Raw genomic sequence first — 19,245 nt, 5'->3', positions numbered from 1 at the left:
AACTGAGAGATCCCTAGATGAAGGCCTGATCTGGTCCATCTGGCTAACAGTCACCACCCCTGGATGGGAATAACATTCAGATCAATTTCCCTATATTGATTTATGGCTCAAATTGTGTCATAGAATGCTTCCTTGGCTTCATATGTGCACCCAGAAGCAAAAAGCAATATCCTGGTCCTCTGTCAGAAAGGAGACAATGTTGAAAAGAAACCAGTCCTTTCAGATCCAGACCAAGAGAATATAGACTTTCCCCCTCCTTTTGAGTTGCTAAATTCACAAGTTTGAAGGAGGTGGGTACGAAAGCATGAGAACTACTTGGCTCTAGAACACCAGAGGGTACATGCTGTGGTCAGACTAAGAGAGGATCAAATAGGGCTTACACTCAAATTTTTAAAAAATTGAAAAGAGAAAATAAGTAATGGATTAAAAACAGCTAAAAAAGCTCTGAAGGGCATAAAACAAAGCCAGAGAAAGTAAAAACTTTTACAAGAAAAATTAAGTTACGAATTTTAGCCAATTGATAAATGTATCTGTGTTTCAGTTTGAGTTAATGTTTAATTGGTGTGCTTAAAATATTTCTTGTACATTGCAAATTCTTCAATTGTAATTATAGGGTTAACTTGCTCTTTTCTGTACTTTGTTGATAAAAAAAATTCAAGGTTACTACTGTTCTATTGGTAGCCAGCCAAATATAAGTGTAACAATCTGAAAACAAAAAAGGGACACTTTAAAATTTCAACAGCTAAAGACAAGTTTGTGAAAAAAAAGGTTTACAGTGAGATAAAAAAATATTAAAAAGCTATAAGTAAAAGAGATACAATTTTGATATAAAATTTTTTGGCATGTTTGTCTTGTTAAAAAGATAAAAGAAAAATACAAGACCAGAAGACCGAGGTATGTCAAAAGATGTGCAAAAGTGATTTATCAAAAAATATGTTTGTTTGTTGGTTGGTTTCAAGTTTGTTATAAAGAGTTTAAACATGTTTACATTGGTTGTCATCAAAGGGTTAAATTTTAAATACGTTACTATAATATGTGTACATTGGTCATCTTCAAAGGGTTTAAGAGCCAACAGGTTACAATATGATCTCCTCCTTTATGGTGAGTTAAAAAAAGACTATTTCAAAAAGGTGCAAATATGTCAGACCAAGGTGCAGTATTTGAGATTTGACTTAAAAAAAGGAAAAAGAGGCTAGGTCCAGAGAAAAAGAAAGTCATTTATTCTCTGCCAAAATGCTTCAGTTATTTGATTCCATCTTTGCTACCCATTGTCCTAATTGGGAGGACTTTAAAGAACTTTGTAGAACTTTGTTAACCTCTAAAGAAATGCAGAGAGTTTTAGGAAAAATTAAAAAGATCAATTCTCCAAGAATGCCACAGACACACAATATTCAGTGCTTGACATGAACAACAATTTCCAGTAAATGAGTGGCCCAATTGGAACCCCAACACCCCAGGAGGCCAGGACAGCTTAAGCAATTATCAGACGGCCCTCTTGGCAGGGATACGGGCCTTGAGTAAAAGACCTACAAATATGATTAAAGTACTAAAAACAAGGCAGAAGCCTGATGAGAGCCCTGAGAGATTTTATGAGTGGTTCTGTAAAGTTTACAGAATGTATACACCATTTGATCGTGGTGTTCCTGATGACCATTAGTTAATCAATATGACTTTGTGACCCAGTCAGCTCAAGTTATTAGAAGAAAAATTCAAAAACAAGAAACTTGGGAGGGTATGAATATAACACAGTTGCTACAATTGGCTAGGAAAGTGTATGTAGATAGAGAGTCAATGAGAGAGAAGGAATGGGCTAAGAGGAAAGATAAACAAGATAAGAGACAGCTGAGGGAGTTTCTTGGGGTGACAGGCTTCTGTAGAATTTGGATTCCTTGTTTTACAGAGATCACTAAACCTCTTTATAAAGCCCTAAAGGAAAAAGAAAAAAAATCATTTTCTTTGGAACTCTAGAACAACAACAAAAAAAGCTTTTAAAAAAACTAAAACTGACCTTAGCAGCCACCCCTGCTTTAGGTGTACTGGATGTAAAGCGGCCTTTTGTTCTATATGTGACTGAGAAGAACCATGTGGCCCTTGGAGTACTAACCCAAGAAGTAGGCACATGGAACCAAGTGGTGGCATACTTGTCTAAAAATTTAGATCCAGTAACAAAAGGGTGGCCTTCTTGCCTTCGGGCCTTGGTGGCCTCAGTTTTATTAATCCAAGGAGCAGACAAGCTAACTCTAGGTCAGGAGCTGACTGTGCAGGTTCCACATATGATCTTGGAACTGTTGAACACAAGAGGGCATCGGTGGCTCTCAAATAATTGGGTTACTCAGTACCAAGCCCTTCCCTGTGAGAGCCCGTGCTTACAGTTTATTCCAGTAAAAGCTTTAAATACTGCTATGTTCTTGCCCATGGAGACAGGCCCTCCAAATCATGACTGCTTGAGTGTCACTGATGAGCTCTTTTCCAGCCAGCCTGACCTACAAATGACACCCTTGTCTGATGGTGACCTTATTCTGTTCACGGATGGGAGCAGCTTTGTGGAAGATGGGGTTTATCATGCTGGATACATGGTAACCACAAAAGATGAGGTGATCCTAGCTATGGCTACTTACTAGTCGGCACAGCGTGCTGAGCTCTGGACATGCATACAGGCACTCTGATGGGCAAAGGGTAAAAGGGTAAATATATATATGGACTTTTGCTATGCATTTGGTACTTTGCACATCATTGGCATGATTTACCAAGAGCAAGGTCTCCTCATGGCAGAAGGGAAGCAAATTAAAAATAAACAGGAAATTATACAGTTGCTAGAGGCAGTGTGAGAACCTAGCAAAGTCACAGTAATACACTGTTCAGGACATCAGAAAGGCAACGACTTCATTGCACAAGGTAACAATAAAGCTGACACCGAAAGCTGAGAAAGACAACACACTCAAAGTCCTGCTGTCACCATTCTGGAGGCTGGTGAATCAATGCATGGCTGAAAACTGGGAGCAACAACAAGGATGACATGGATTGTTGTTTTGTGCCAGATCACCACTGCCTTAAATTTCTTTGTTTTCAAACTGAGGGTGTTTAGGCCTAGGAATGAAAAGTTTGATGAACAATATGTGACTTTTAAAATGGTAAAATGGAAACTGGAAAGCTATCTGTTTACAATGTTCTCTGATGCCTGCCCAAAAGAACATTATGGGGGATCTGGGGTAGCTTCTGACTGTGGGGGCTATTCTAATTAGAAATTATATTACAAAGAGAAAACACAAGTTTGGATCAATGGCTCCCTTGTTGGATGAGCCACTGGTAATTGTTACAATTGTAAACAAGGTCAATGTAATCCTATATCTATGTATATGCCAGCTCCATGGGATCCTATTTGGCTACAAGGAGAAATATATTTCATTAGGACAAGAAATTAAAGAAGATCTTGAGGAAATTCGAGATGCATCTCAGGCTTTAGAAACCCCACTAGATTCACTGGCCAATGTCATATTACATAATAGGCATGCTCTCAATTTGCTAACAGCCCAGAAAGGAGGGACTTGCTTATTTCTTGGTGAAGAGTGTCATTATTATGCTAATAAATCTAGTGTAGTACAAGAATCACTAGACAAACTAAAAGATCAGATCAAGGCTCTTGATGAGGAATTTGGTATAAGAGAGCTGTCCTATGGTATTAATTTTACTTGGCCAGGATAAAAAAAATTGGATAGGACCTCTTCTGAGTCCCCTTCTTATTATAATATTAATATTAATGTTTTGTCCTGTGTCATCCAGTGGATTTCAAAATTTATACAACAGCCCATTGCTGCAGCTCAACACTACCAAATGCTAGTGTTAAAAAATGTAGATTAAATAGAACTAATAATGGATAAAAAAATTATCCTGAAGTAAACAGAGGAATGATGGAGCAAAGTTTTAGATAACTTAGTAGATTAACTATTAAGGTAGTTGTAGAAGCAAAATAAGTAATGTGTTCCTTTAAGATTTACTTTTCCCCCTTTCTCCCATAACTCTCATTGTTTAAGGTGATGGTAATCTGACTCTTTAACCAGTAACTTCATTAACCTAACAAAGTTACAATGCCTGGGTAAATTTACAATGTATATGTGCCTATCTTGTGTCTGTGACTTGTAAATAGAAACTGGAATTGTATTTACACATCAAAAACCACTAGGGATGAGATAATGGCTAAAAAGCATATAAAAGGGAAACCCTGAACAAAGAGGCATGGATACTAACCAGACCAGTTTCTGGTGATCCGACCAGATTGCAAGTAGAACTTTTATTATTTTACCCAAATTCTGTGTCTCCATGTATTTCTTTCTGAGATTTCTGGAACACATTTAGTACAATGTTGTCTGTTGGTTGGTCATAGATGGCTTTTATCAGATTGAGATAAAGACCATCTATTCCAATTTTCTGTAGGATATTTTTTAATCATGAATGGGTGTTGGATTTTGTTAAATGTTTTTTATGCAACTATTGAGAAAATCATATGGTTTTTTTCCTTGCTTCTGTCAATATAGTGTATTACATTTATTTATTTTAGTATATTGAACTATCCTTGCATCTCTGGTATAAATCCCACTTGGTCATAGTGTATAATCTTTATGATTTGTTGCATTCTGTTTGCCACTATCTCTCTGAGGATTTTTCCACCTATGTTTATTAGGGAAATTGGCCTGTAGTTCTTTTTTTTGGTTGGATCTTTCTCTGGGTTTGGTATCAGGGTAATGTTTGCTTCCAGGAATGAATTTGGGTGCATCACTTACTTTTCAATTTCATTAAAGAGTTTAACTCAGCCACCTCATCTTTGATAAATGAGCCAACCATCCTCATTGGAGGAAAGATAACCTATTTAATAAATGATGTTGGAAAAACTGGATTTCAACATGCCAAAGATTAAAACTAGACCCATACCTATCACCATGCATTAAATTAAGATCGAAGTGGATTAAAGATTTAAATATTAGTACCAAAACACTACATTTGCTGGAAGAAAAGTTAGGTAGAACTCTTAAAGATATTGGTATAGGAAAAGACTTTATGAACAAAACCTCGTTAGCACTGGAACTTGTACAATCAACAACTGGGATCTTATCTTATTAAAATGCTTCTGCCCTGTAAGAGAAACCACCAATAGAGCTAAGAGACAACCTACAATGTGGGAAAAAATTTTCAGCAACTATACCTTAGACAAAGGACTACTATCTAGAATATATAAAGAACTGAAAAAACTCAGACCCCCCAAATTCAAAGACCTAATTCAAAAATGGGCATCTGAAATGAACAGACATTTCTCAGACAAAGAAGTAAAAACAGCAAATAAATATATGAAAAATGTTCAACATCACTGCTCATTCAAGAGATGCAGATGAAAATAACACTGCAATTCCACCTCACACCAGAAAGAATGGCTGCTATTAGGAAATCATCTAATAACAAATGCTGGTGGGGGTGTGGGGAGAAAGGAACTCTTCTCCATTGTTGGTAGGAGTGCAGACTGGTGCAACCACTGTGGAAATCAGTATGGAGATACCTCAAAGAACTAGGCTTAGAGATCCCACTTGACCCAGCAATTCTTCCTGGGTATCTTCCCAAAAGAATTAAAAGAATCTTACTACAGCAATATATGTGCACCCATGTTTATAGCAGCATGGTTCATAATAACGAAAGGTTGGAAACAGCCCAAGTGCCCATCAACTGCAAACTGGATAAAGAAAATTTTTTTTTTTATAAAATGGAGTACTACTCAGCCATAAAGAATGAGAAACTAGAGACATTTATAGCTAAATGGATGCATATTGAGGCCATCCTCTTAAGTGAAATAAATAGGACACATATGTGTAAATACCAAATAGTTTCTCTAGTGTGAGAAACTGAAAGTGTAATTAAGGATACACATAGATGAAATGGCCTAATAACATATTTCTCAGATTGTGTTTCCATTGTGTGTCATATGATTGTATCAAAATTGAAATTAGGGAGTTTGGCTTATGTGGAGTCTGCTAACTAACTGGAGTATTTTTTCCAGATCATTATTTGTTCAATGTTGGTTTTGGGGATTTTTCTGAAACAAATCACATCCTCTGGTGTCTTGTTGGTGCTTGAGATGCTTTTTTAAATTATATGAAAAAATGTTTAATTGCTTTTCAGTTTTGTTTTGGTTGAGTTCTACTGTATTTGAATATTATTGTAGTTTTTTTCCGCTTGCATTTTTCTTCTTTGAATGGTTTTAATATTTTGTATGTGTGTGTGTGTTTGATAATAAAGTTATTTTTAAAAAAGAGTTTAAATATAAAACAGTGCTGTTATCTGTAAGTTCTTTCTAATTGCTAATTATTGAAAGCATTTTAATGGTAAATATTTTCATAGCTTTTCCAATAATTTTAACTAATTAAATGAGATTTGTAATGAAGATGTGTGTTTGGTAGTTAACTTCTTTATTAAATTATGATATTGAAAAATTACATGGTCACTACCCCACATGTTTTAAATAAAATGTTACACAGTCAAATATAGATTAACTTTTTGAGTGATAAAAGTATTTTAGTCTTCATTTTTATCTTTGTCATTTAAGTCATGTGAAACTAACAGTTATAATTAAAAAATGCCAAATATGTAAAATTGTCTTATGATTTAGTCTCATAATTTTAATACGTCAGTTTTAACGTGGGAAATATAAGCAATATGTAAGTGTACATAAAACAGGAAAACAATACAAAAGAATATTAATAAAGCTTTATATTGTAAAAAATTTTTTAGAAGTTTAAGAAGCAGTGGCATTAAGTCTTCTCTAAATTTCTTGTAGAATTTAACAGTGAATCTGTCAGGGCCTAGGCTTTTCTCTGTTGGTAGGTTTTTAATTACATCTTCACTTTCATTGACTGATATTGGTTTATTTAGAATTTTTATATCTCCTTGATTCATCTTTGGTAATTCATATGTATCTAGGAATCTGTCAATTTCTTCTGTGTTCTCCAAAGAATCAACAGCTGGGTCATATCAAATTAGAATGCTTTTACACAGCAAAAGAAACCACCAACAGAGTAAAGAAACCACCCACAGAATGGCAAAAAAATCTTGCCAGCTACTTCTCAGACAAAGGCCTAATTTGTAGAATATATAAAGAATTCAAAAAAATCAGACCTCCAAAATTTAAAGACCAAATCCAAAAATGGGTATCTGAAATAAATACACATTTCTCAGATGAAGAACTAGAAATAGCAAATAAATATATAAAAAATGTTCAACATCATTGGTCATTCAAGAGACACAAATTAAAACAATTCTGAGATTCCATCTCCAGAAAGAATGGCTATTATGAATAAATCAACCAGTAATAAATGTTGGTGGGGCTGTGGGGAAAAGGGAACCATTCTCCACTGTTGGTGGAAGTGTAGACAGCAACAACCACTGTGGCAATCAAAAAACTCAAACTAGAGGTTCCATTTGTCCCAGCTATTCCCCTTCTTGGTATCTTCCCAAAAGAAGTAAAAGCATTATATTATAGAGATATTTGCACATCCATGTTTAAAGTGGCACAATTTGTAATAGCTAAATCTTAGAAATAGCCCCATTGCCATCAACTGATGAATGGATAAAGAAGGTGTGGGTTTTTTTAATGGAGTACTACTGTGATATAAAGAAGAATAAGCTTGAGAGATTTCTAGCTAAATGGTTGCACTTTGAGACCATACTCTTAAGTGAAATGAATCAGACACACATGTGTAAATACCGCATTGGACCACCACCCTCAACACCAAGGAGTAGAGCTTCCCCAGTGCAGAGGAGGTGAACCTTCCAGGCTGCCATACCACCACCCCCAGCCCCAAGGAGCAGAGGTGATACTTTCATGACAAAGAGCACCTTAGGAACTTCATGAATACCAAACTAGCACTCCAAAAAATTTTAGACAATATCCTAGGAAAAGACAATGAGGATCACAACCCCAGGAAGCCCAGTAGAATGAATCCATCAGGCATGACAAGAATTAAATGCAAAAGGGGAGAATCCAATAAAAGGAAAAAGTCATGACAATGATGTCATTACCTAGGAGTTATAACCATCAATGTTAATGGTCTCAATTAACCAATCAAAAGAAATAGACTGGCAGAATGAGTCAAGAAGCAAGGTCTAACAATATGCTGCATACAAGATACACACTTAATTCAAAAAGAAACTCATAGACTGAAAGTTACAGGGTGGAAAAAAATATTCCATGTGACAGGAACAACAACAAAAAGCAGGAGTAGCTATCCTCTTTGCAGATCAAGTGGATTTCAAACCAACAATGATTAAGAGAGACAAAGAGGACGCTACACCCTTGTAAAGGGAACAATCAAAGCAAAGAGGTGATGATCATAAACATATAAGGACCAAACACTAGTGCACCCAACTATATAAAACAAATACTAACGCAGATGAAAAATCAAATAAGCACTAACACAATAGTAGTGGGGCACCTCAATACCCCACTGTCACAAATGGATAGATCAACTAGAAAAACAATAAGCAATGAAATACTAAAACTCAATCAAACTCTTGAAACAATGAACTTAACATGTTTACAGAGTGTTCCACCCCACAAAATCAGAATACACATTCTTTTCAGCTGCACACTGGTCCTTCTCCACAATAAACCACATACTTGTTCCTAGAACATGTTTAAGTAAGTGCAAGAAAACTGAAGTTATCCCCTGTATATTATCAGACTGTAGTGTGATGAAATTGGAGATCAATAGCAAAAGAAATTGCAAGAATTTCATAAACATATGGAAACAGAACAACACATAAGAATGAGAAATTAGAGACATTTATAGCTAAATGGATGCATGTTGAGGCAATACTCTTAAGTGAAATAAATAAGACACACGTGTAAATACTGAATAGTTTCTCTAATATGAAAAACTGAAAGTATAAATAAAGACTAAAAGGTATAACAGATAATTTAAAATAGGAAGAGGCCAAGGGGAAGGGGAAATGGGAAGGGTAGGGAAAAGGAAAGAAGGGAATGTATTTAATATGAGAAAATGAAAAAATGGATACTAAGTCTTTGTAAATAGGGAGGGATGGAAGGGTTGTAGGGAAGGCATGTGAATGGGAAAAAAAATAAGAACCAAGAGAGATTATGTAAAGGTGCAAATTTCCAAAGATGAATGTCATTATATTGTATCCCTAAAATGTACCAATAAAATTAATTTAAAAAATACTGCATTATTTCTTTGTCATGAGAAACTGAAAGTGTAGATAAGGACCAAAATATGTAATGGATATTGGGAAATGAGAAGAAAATGTTCAAATAAGAAAGGAACAAGGTAGGGGAGACTGGGTAAGGAAGGAAGGGACAAGAAAAAAGAGAATAGAAGGAAAAAAATAGAAACAAAGTTCTTGTAAATAAGGAGGGGAAGAAAGGTCAAGGGAGGAGAAGGTAATGGGAAAAAAGAAGCAGCAAGATATATCATATACAGGTACAAATTCCCTATGACACATGTTATTATTATGTTAATGTAAAATGTACCAATAAAAACAGTTGAATAAAAACTATTGATAATCATAGCAAGAAAATTCTTCATAGTTTATCAGAGCACAAGTCCTGCAAAGAACCAGAGAAAAGGTAACTCTTAGTTGCAGGCTTGCTTATAGAAGAGCACTACTCTGCCCTACTTGTCTTCTAACTAATGGATGGCATTGCATTTGGGCTTCAGTTTCCTTTAACTTCCCATCTTCTTCCAATTGAGCTATCTGACTTTGGAGTATTGATGATATAAGAAGAAAATGTAATCACTGTTGAACATCAGGTACATTTTAATACTTTCTTTGTACTATGTTGATTGTTTCATCTATGGGCCTAAGAAATCTTAAATTTGGTATGAAATATTTAAATATGTGTATAATAAAATTACTATTTGTCTTTTTTAAAAAAATTCATTATTGGTAACAAAATTTTTGTCTGGCTCATGTTTCTTCTTCCTAGGACTTAATATCCAAACACTTGGCATAAACAATTTTGCTGAGCTTTGTCTTCAGTTCCTGAAATGTAGTTTCTAAATCCATGAAATAGCCTTACTGATAGGAGTGTCATTGTTATTCCTGGTAAGCTCATGGCCCACATTTAATAATTTAGTCAATGAAGTGACTCTTATTGGGGCCCTACCGAGTCTATGATAATGAGATGACTCAGGATGAGAGGTTCTACTGCAGAAAGACAGGCCACAGGATGAGAGAGTTGAGAGTTTGGGCCACATTTCATCAGCCCATTCTCCATGAGGTTGGTGATTGAATTCAACCAGATGGTCAGAGATTCAATCAATTTTTCCTGTATGATGAAACCACAATAAAATGTCTAGATACAAAGTTTAAATGAACTTCTTTGTTGGGCAAATAACTTGTATTTGTCACACATCCATGTACTAGGAGAGCAATGCATCTCTGCAGATGGTGAAATTTTCATGTTTAAGAGTTTTTCAGACTTTAGTCTATGAATATTTCTCTCTAGTTGGTTCTGATGTCTATCTTTTTGCAATTATAAAAGCATATTTTAAGAATAGTGTTCTGTTATGTTCTGTGAGTCCTACTGAATTAGGGAAACTGGGATGGCAGTGGGAGCCTCTGAATGTATAGCCAGTAGATCAGAAGAAAGGATGGTCTGAAGAACTGAAAACTGTGTCTGATGTTTGATAAAAGGGTGGTCTTGTGGAGGGCTTTTCCTCAACAGTGAAATTTGGTTTACTTCTGTGTAATTGATATAAGTCACTGCATACCCTCAACACAATCTTAGTAGATGTTATGGCTTATACCTAGATGTTCCCCCAAAGTTTTTTGGATGTGCCTGGATCTACAGTGTGTGATTCTGTGATGTGACACTGGGATCGATTCAAGGTGCGAGGCTAGGATTAAGGCTACACCACCCTGGGTGTGAGTGCTGTCCACTCTAAGAGTGGGTAGCCTGGATAGGATATGTGGGATAGAAAGAAGGTCACTGCTTGTCACTTGTCACCTGCTGCTTTCTACTTTTGGTGCTTCCTGCCTTCCACACCATGACTTGCCTTTTGCCATCCATGATACCCCTCTGCCATATAACCCTGCCTTAGAGCCAGTTGATTATGGACTGAAACCTCTATAAGCTAAGGGCCAAAATAAACTTCTCCTCCTTAAATTTTAGGTTTTGGGTATTTTGTCTCAGCGATGAGAAAAGTAACTAAGATAGTACAGAAAAGTCAAAGAAAATTGTATATTTACCAATATATAGTTATGGGTGAAGTTTATAATAGTATTGAATAAAGTCCATTTGATTTTTTAAAAATAGTTAAATTATGACACAAATCATATCTGTTTAGCAGGATTTAAATTCAATATCAAAGAAATGCTTTTTTTTCCTCAAAATCTCCTCCAAATACCATTCAGACACTACATTTAAGTCAAGCCAGTTAGCTTAGATCACAACTTGATTATTGTTAATGTCTGAAGGACAAATGTGGCCTTTATTTGCCTTTTTTAAACAGAAAGCTAGTCAAACTTCATAAAGAATATATAAGGAGTGGCACAGCAATTTGAAGCTGATACATAAAGCATGTGTCAAGAGAATACAAAGAAATAAACATAGGATTTTAGATTGAAGAAATGGTGATAGTACAAAATCAATCTAGTGATTAGGTTTAAAGTTAATAATCAAATAGCACAGTAACTATATGGAAGGTTTAGTTAAATGAAGTATAGTGAGTCAATATAATGGTCAGTACTTATTACTTTGCAGATAAATTAGATAAGATTTTACAAATAAATATTTCCGTCTGTCTCTCTACTGTCATTATAGCTAAAGCCCCTGTGAAGCATCTCTGTAAGTTTAGTAATAGTGGGTAATGTAAAACTCAGTGGGCCAGTCATTAACACATGTAGAATGGACCAGTTCTAAGAAGACCTTTATAAATTACTATGGTGTAATCACTAGCTCCTAAATCCATCTTCTCAGTGGATATGAATTGGAAATAATAATGAACTCCATGTACTGAAGAGACTCAGTAGATAATGGTGACAGATAGGAATTGGCTGAGCACATAGAGAAAGAGCAGAATCTGTGAATATGGTACTAAATTTTCAAGATGAGAATCTAAAATAATAACAAGATAAATGTGCTCCAGAGATGTATCGTACAACGTTGTGACTATGATTAGTAATATTGTGTTGTGCAGTTAAAAATTCGGGAAAAGGATAGATCTCATGCTAAGTGCTCTCACTACAACAATTTTTTTATGAGGATGAACTTTATATCCGAGTATAATAACAGTACATTTAGATTAATTTTTAAAAATGACCTAGGAAGTCTTTAGAAGCAACTATGTATCACCTACTTTTTTATTCTTGTTAGATATATTGACTTTAAGTTTTGAATTTCAGTTTTTTTAAAAGTAATCCTGTATTTCACTCCTCTAACAGTAAAGGGTCATTGTTTCCCTGTGGAATTAGGTTCAATTTTGCAAGTAGTTGGTGAATGTAGCATTGAAATGGCTTTTAGAAGTTATTAGTTCAGGTAGGGTCAACATGTGGTCATTTTCTCTCACCAGTGTCTGCCATGTAGATAGGTGGAGCTTAAGCTTGATGAAATGTAACCAGTGATGAAGGAAAATGACCCCTCCCTCTCTTCATGCCAAACTTTAATGTTTCCATGAAGGCATATGATACTTGGGGTCATTTTGCAACTATGAGGGAAAAACAAAAAAATCAGAGAGCTAGCTGAGTTAACCCATTCTGAGAGTGCCTTCTATGGCGATCTTGTATAAGTTTGTTTAAGTAATTCTTCTGCTGCTTTCATGCTAACATCTTCCTAAATGATATAGCCTTTTATTGTTAACTGTGGGTGTTCTCAATGTTAAAATGTTTGATAACACATATGTTCTATATCTTGGATTATTGTACTCCTGATTCACAATGGTTAATTTTCCTTATGAAAAGTAGTACCCCTAATTGAAGACTATTCCTCATGCAGGCCACTGGCTAACACTACTAGAGGATGAAAAAGTTTAGCAAACATAAACAGTAACAAATTAGGTCCTCACGGGTGCAATCCACTGTGAGGTTCCTAAGTGGACATGTGGACATATTCTCTCTGGAAGAATGTAAACAATGCAAAATCAAAGTGAATAGAAACAAAAGATTTCTTTATCTAGATTTGCACAAACACACGTGCTTCTCAAGAAGTAACATTGGTATGGCAATTATTCCAGAGTCTTTTCAATGCATTGGTTTCTATTAAGTGCTATATTACATTGTATGTGCATTTTGTAATTTACTATTTTTCATTTACAACATATATTGACACTTTTATCATTGACAGAGATAAACATATATTTGATTGTTGCTAGTATCCAATAATGTTCAAAATATATTTAGTACTGAATTATTGATCAATATTTCTTTTCTTGATTTTTGCTATTGCAGTGAAATATTGAGTAATGTCCATTTTTTATGTAAGTAGATGATTTTTTTCAATAATCAATAATTTTAAAAAGGAATAATAGGTCAAAAAATATCCAAAGAATAAATTTTTGGATATTGTATCAATCATAGTCAGGAATACAAAGCTGCCACAATTCATGATTATAGCCTATGTGAATGTGAGTTGGAATTTGTTTTTATAGCCAGTCAGGATTTGTCTTTCATGAAGGTGGATTTTACTAAGAGAATGTAGCATTTGTTTGATGGAGAATATATATGAGAGCTAATTCAAGGTATTTGAAAAACAGAACTAGGAGTTGTTACATTTAACTGTGGAATTATGAAGGTAAGTCATGTATTTCACAATGAATAATAGCTAAAATATTTATTTTGAACAATGGATTACTTTTAAAATGTGTAAGAAGAACAGATCATGAACAGAGGCATAGAGCCTAGAATTCACTGGTTATAACCAGGAAATAAAAAGTATTTCAGTTTTAATGGGACATTGACCATGTAGGGAAATTAATAGACTATAAATCTGATGATGAGTTTCTGTGAAGGATGAGGTAGGCTACTTCCGTTTTTCAGGCAAAAATAATAGATCTAGAGGAAGGGTAGTAGCAAGGGAAATGAAAAGACAAGCTGATATAAAATTACAGAGATGAACTATTCAGAGTTTAGCATGTGAAAGGTGTTAGAGTGAAGGACAAGTCATATGTGCAGCTACTGAGGCAAATTTACCAAAAGTGTTAAGCCCATAAATGAACATCTTAAAACACAATAAACCATTGCCTCCTGTTTATACATCTGCAAGGCAATATTAAAATAGTTCAAAATATTAAAATAGTTCAGCAGAAACCAAATGAGAAATAAGGGTAAAGAACTTTATCTCTTGTCCAGGCATCTGTACCTCAGCAAGTTGTCAAAAGAAATGCTGCTTCTGAAGCCAAAGTCACCCAAGGGACTAATCAGCTTAAACACATGACAAAAGCCATAGACAATTCCAAAGTGCTAACAATGTTAACTAACAGTTCTTCCTGCCAAGAATCTGCACAGCACTGCCAAAACAAAAAGGATGGTTCCCTCTACTGAGCTTCTAGAATTTTTTTCTTTAATGCCCTCCTCCCTTTCAACTATACTTGGAGAAGATAGTAGTAGAGAGGAACTTGAGAATACTCTTATCTGGCGAGAGGCAAGTTCACAAAGTATGGCTATTCGGTGCCAAGGAAATGTAGTTAAAAGTAAGTTTATGAATGGTCAGGAGGGCAAAGCTTCTTCAAAAATATTTTTCAATCCTAGTTCTCTCTCTCTTTTTTTTTTTTTCTTTTTTGGTTGTCTTCCATTTCTGGTAGTGTAAGGAATTAATGGCTGCTCAAAATTATTTAAAGATCTCTCTTCTTTCTGACTTTTGATATCTCTGGTGTTCATGTTAAAAGCTCATAAAGGTCTTGTGTGACTATTTAACTGCCTTATCTTTCCCTATCAGGTTTTAATGTAAACCTGGTACAGAGTGAGCATGAATTAAACTGTGTATGAATCATTACTGTGAAGCTATTATTCTCCTGTCTTCTTGTCACTCTGTTCATCCATGTCACTAGTTAAGTTTTATTTCATTTCCTGCACTTCCCATTTGACAGGAACAATGAAGCCGTAAGACTGTAATCTTGATTTTTCTCAACATGACATTTTGTGTTAGTAACTTTATTAGCTACTCTATTTGTAGCACTTCATATTTGAGGTATCTGGAGGTTGATCTTTTATCTTTGCTCTTCTGTAAACTTTCAATCTGTCCTATTAATTATTTGAAAATATGGCCTTATGAGATATTCCTGTCTTTTTTCTATTAAAAATTACCTTGAGATTACCCTGCGTTTTTGCACAGATTTGTAGATCATATTTCCAATTTCCAGATTAAACATACATATTTCTCAGTTTGTTCAGAGAATGTAGTCAATAATGATATTGTGATTTACTTTTTGTTCTTATTAGCATCATTCATTCATTTATTTATTGTCCTTCATTTTAATATTCATTTAGCACCTACTACATGCTGTATATTGTTTTAGGCACAAGAATTCTACAGAATAAAAAAATAGATAAAGATTAATCCCTTCTCTCTTGGTCTGCGTTCTGATGGAGAGAGAGGCAGTAAAAAATCCGGTAAGTTAGATGGTTACAAGGGCTATGGAGGAGAGAAGAGAGTGTGAGAAAAGTCAGAGGTGGGTTGTAATGTAATTTAAACAAGAGGTCAAGGAAGGTCTCATTGAGAAAATCATATTTGATCAGAGCCTTCAAGGAGTTGAAAGATCAAGTTATGAGCTCTTGAGGTCAGAACAATAAAATCCAAGGCCTTGAGACTGTCTTCAAGGGAGATCCAGGAGGCCAGTGTGGCTCTGTAGAGTATATGAGGGAGAAGTGGCAAGATGAGATCAGAAAGAGACGAAAGAGTGGAGCCAGATAGAAGACTGTGTACATCATTGTGAAGCATTGTAAGGACTTCAGTTTTTGTTCTGAAGAAGGTAGTGGAAGTATCTGAGCCAGAGGAATGACATGAGTGAACTTACATGTGTAGAAATCATTATGGTTGCCAAGTTGACAATAACTATAGATTTACAGTGGAGAAGCCAAAAGGATCAATTAGGAGAATCTCTTTTCTCACTTTGCAGTGTGATCTCTGAATTAATGGCTCTAATAGTTTTTAAAATGTTTCAAAATTTAAATGTATATTTTATTTGAAAAGAGGGTATAGCATAGCAACTTAATTCTTCAGATATGGAATCTGAGAGCCAGTGATTGATTGTGCTCCCATTTAAGAGCTGTATTTTTCATTTTGGGTATGTTACCTAACTTCCCTTATCCTGGAATGTCCAACTTGAAAACCCGAGTACCAAATGCTTACCTTGACTACATTAGGGTGATTTAGAGACAACATATATGAACTTCTTTGATTGTACCTGCCAAACAACATATTCACATTAAATGTTAGCTAGTATGAATTTCTAGTTACTTTTTCTGTTACATTTTAACATCCTGACTTATTGAACAATGCTAGATTATTAATTTCTAAATTATTAATTATTGAAAAGGAAATCATGGGCCCTAATTTTAGGCAATTTTATTAACAGAGTGTGATGGACAATCTTGCTTGTCAACTGAATTGATTTGAGAGATGCTCATTAGTAAAGCACATTTCTGGGTATGTCTAGAGGGGTTGTGGACTTACTACCTTGTGGACTTCTCTTAGGCCAGGACTTTCCTCTTGGGGTCATTCACTGCTCTCTGCTTCCTGGTTGCCACGGATTGAGCAGCTATTCTTCATTGTGCACCTTCACCATCATGTTTCTGCCTTGTAGCTAGCCCACCATAGACTGAAACTGTGAGCCAAAACAAACGTTTCCTCTATAGCAAGGACTGTTGAAAGACACAAAGGAATCTCTAGCAGGAAGTTTTAAGAGTAGGATAGACTGTTATCTGGCAAGTGGTAACTATTTAACATTCTTAATGCTCTGATTCTGATTCTGCTTAAAAAGAGACAAAGAATCCAGATTAGCAATGCAAAGCAATTTTCCATTCTTTTGAGATGGCTGACAATCTGAGACAAGTGGCACTAAATGTTAATCTTACTCATATAGCATTTTACCTCACCACAATAAGCATATTCAAATACACAATTAAGCAGGAAATATTTTTGTGTTTATTAACATGATGGTCTTTGTCCACTGGGATGCTATAATAGCAAAAACTAGGCAGTGTAAAAACAACAGAATATTATTTTTCACAGTTCTGAAGTCTGGGAAGTCCAAGATTACAGTAAAGGCAGATCCTGTATCTGGTGAGGCTGTTTTCTGGTTCACAGAAGGTGCCTTCTCAAGGTATTCTCATAGATTAAAAGAGGGCGTGGCCACTTTTAGGCCTCTTTGTAAGAATACTAATCCCATTAACCAGGGCTCTATCCCATGATATCATGACCTTCCAAAGCTTTAGCATATGAACTTTGGAGAGCACACACATTCAGACCATAACAGTGGTTTAAAGATGAGAATTTAGGATCTTTTCCACCCTAATCACATTTGATTCAAATTCTGCTTTCTAAGCAAGAGAACAAGGAGAAATACAGTATGTCTATCTGAATAATACAAACAAAATTTTTAAAATGTGAGTGTATGTGTTAGTTACTTTTCTCTTGTTGCTGAGACAAAATATCTGACACCCAAAGTTAGAAGGGAAGGGGAGTTTATTTCACTTACAGTTCATAGAGATTTCAGTCCATAATTGGGTGGCTCTGAGTCTGGGATGACAAAGAAGCATCACAGAGGAGAAACAACATGGTCCACACAAGGTAGCAAAGGTAACAAGGGGTGTTATCAGCATTTTTCTGCCCCTTTTATCTTATTTAGGCTACTTAGGGTGGGTAGCACTTAATCCTAGAGCCCTTGAGCCTAGCACTGCATCATGAATCAATTCAGGCTTCACACAATCTAGATCAAGCCTATGACCACATGAGGAGGGACATCTAGACCCAAGCCATAACAGTGTATAATGAAAACTAAGCAGTATTATTGTTCTTTCAATTTGTGAGTATGCAGAAAGTCTAGAGGCAATGTGAAGCTTTTAGGGAAAAAAAAGAAGTTATGCTATTTAGATTTAGTGCATGGTACTAGCAGAAAATATCTGCATTCAAAAGTAACCTACTAGAGTGAACCCAGATTTTTTTTCCTGAATTTAAGAGTTATTGTCTTGTGTTCTTATGAGCTCCTTGAATTGAGAACAGCAAGTTGTGGAATCCTAATTTTAGGATGTAATTTTTTCATTGTTCAGTTTGACACTTTGCTAAGTCAATAAAGAGGCTAAAAGTAATAGCCAGAAATCATCTATCTACTACTTGTCTTTTTCTATAATGTTATTGTCTACGTTTATCCCCTCAAACTCATATCTTAGAAACTTAATCCTCAATGCAACACTGTTGAGTGGTGGGACCTATTAGTAAATGATTGGGTTATATAAACTCGTAAATTAGTAACATTTCAAAAGGACAGGTTAGAGGGTATTTGGTCTTGTTATACCCTACTACCTTTGCCTTCTGAGGTCAAAGTATTCCTTCCCTTGGGAGGGTACAGTGCTCATTGTGCCACTTTGGAAACAGAGACAAGACCTCATCAGATGCTAGTGCATTGATCTTGAACTTTGCATCCTAAAGAATGATGGGGAATAAATTTCTGTTCTTTGAAAATTATCTAGTTTGTGGTAGTCTGCTATAGCAAAAGAAGATTAAGACACAAAGCTTGCCTGGCTCAGAGGCTTAGAGGGATAGATTAGAAAATAAAATTGCTATCTTACTTTCTTATGGAAAGTTATAATTTCATATTTCACATCATGTGCTGAAATTGCTAATTAAATGTAAGTGGTAGATCAGAAGGAAAGAGCATACGTGGGCTGAAGTGGTGCTTGGATCTGTGTGGGGCAGTGGTGATAAGGTCATTGGTTTTCATGTCAAACACTCTGGGCGCTGGATGCTACTCATTCCTTGACCAGCAATTGTCTTTACTTTTCTAAGCTGCAGGGGTAAAGTACAGCAAGAAACCACTTCATGATTTTAGTAGGAATTAAGTGAGATAATACATTTTATATGGTTAGAACAATGCTCAGCACATGGACGTGTTAAATAAATGTTGAGTTGTGGTGTCATTATCATTATTATTGCGAGTGAGTAGTGTTTCATAAATCATGCAAGAATAATGCTACTGTACTGGGAGATTTCTGAGAAGAAAGAAATCTGATCTCTTAACAATATGAAATCTAATA

This window comes from Heterocephalus glaber, unplaced genomic scaffold, assembly GCF_053883595.1.
Source record: "Heterocephalus glaber isolate CG9 unplaced genomic scaffold, H.glaber_assembly_v1.0 deba00001504, whole genome shotgun sequence".
Lineage (NCBI taxonomy): Eukaryota > Metazoa > Chordata > Mammalia > Rodentia > Bathyergidae > Heterocephalus > Heterocephalus glaber.
This window is presented reverse-complemented; position numbering follows the sequence as displayed.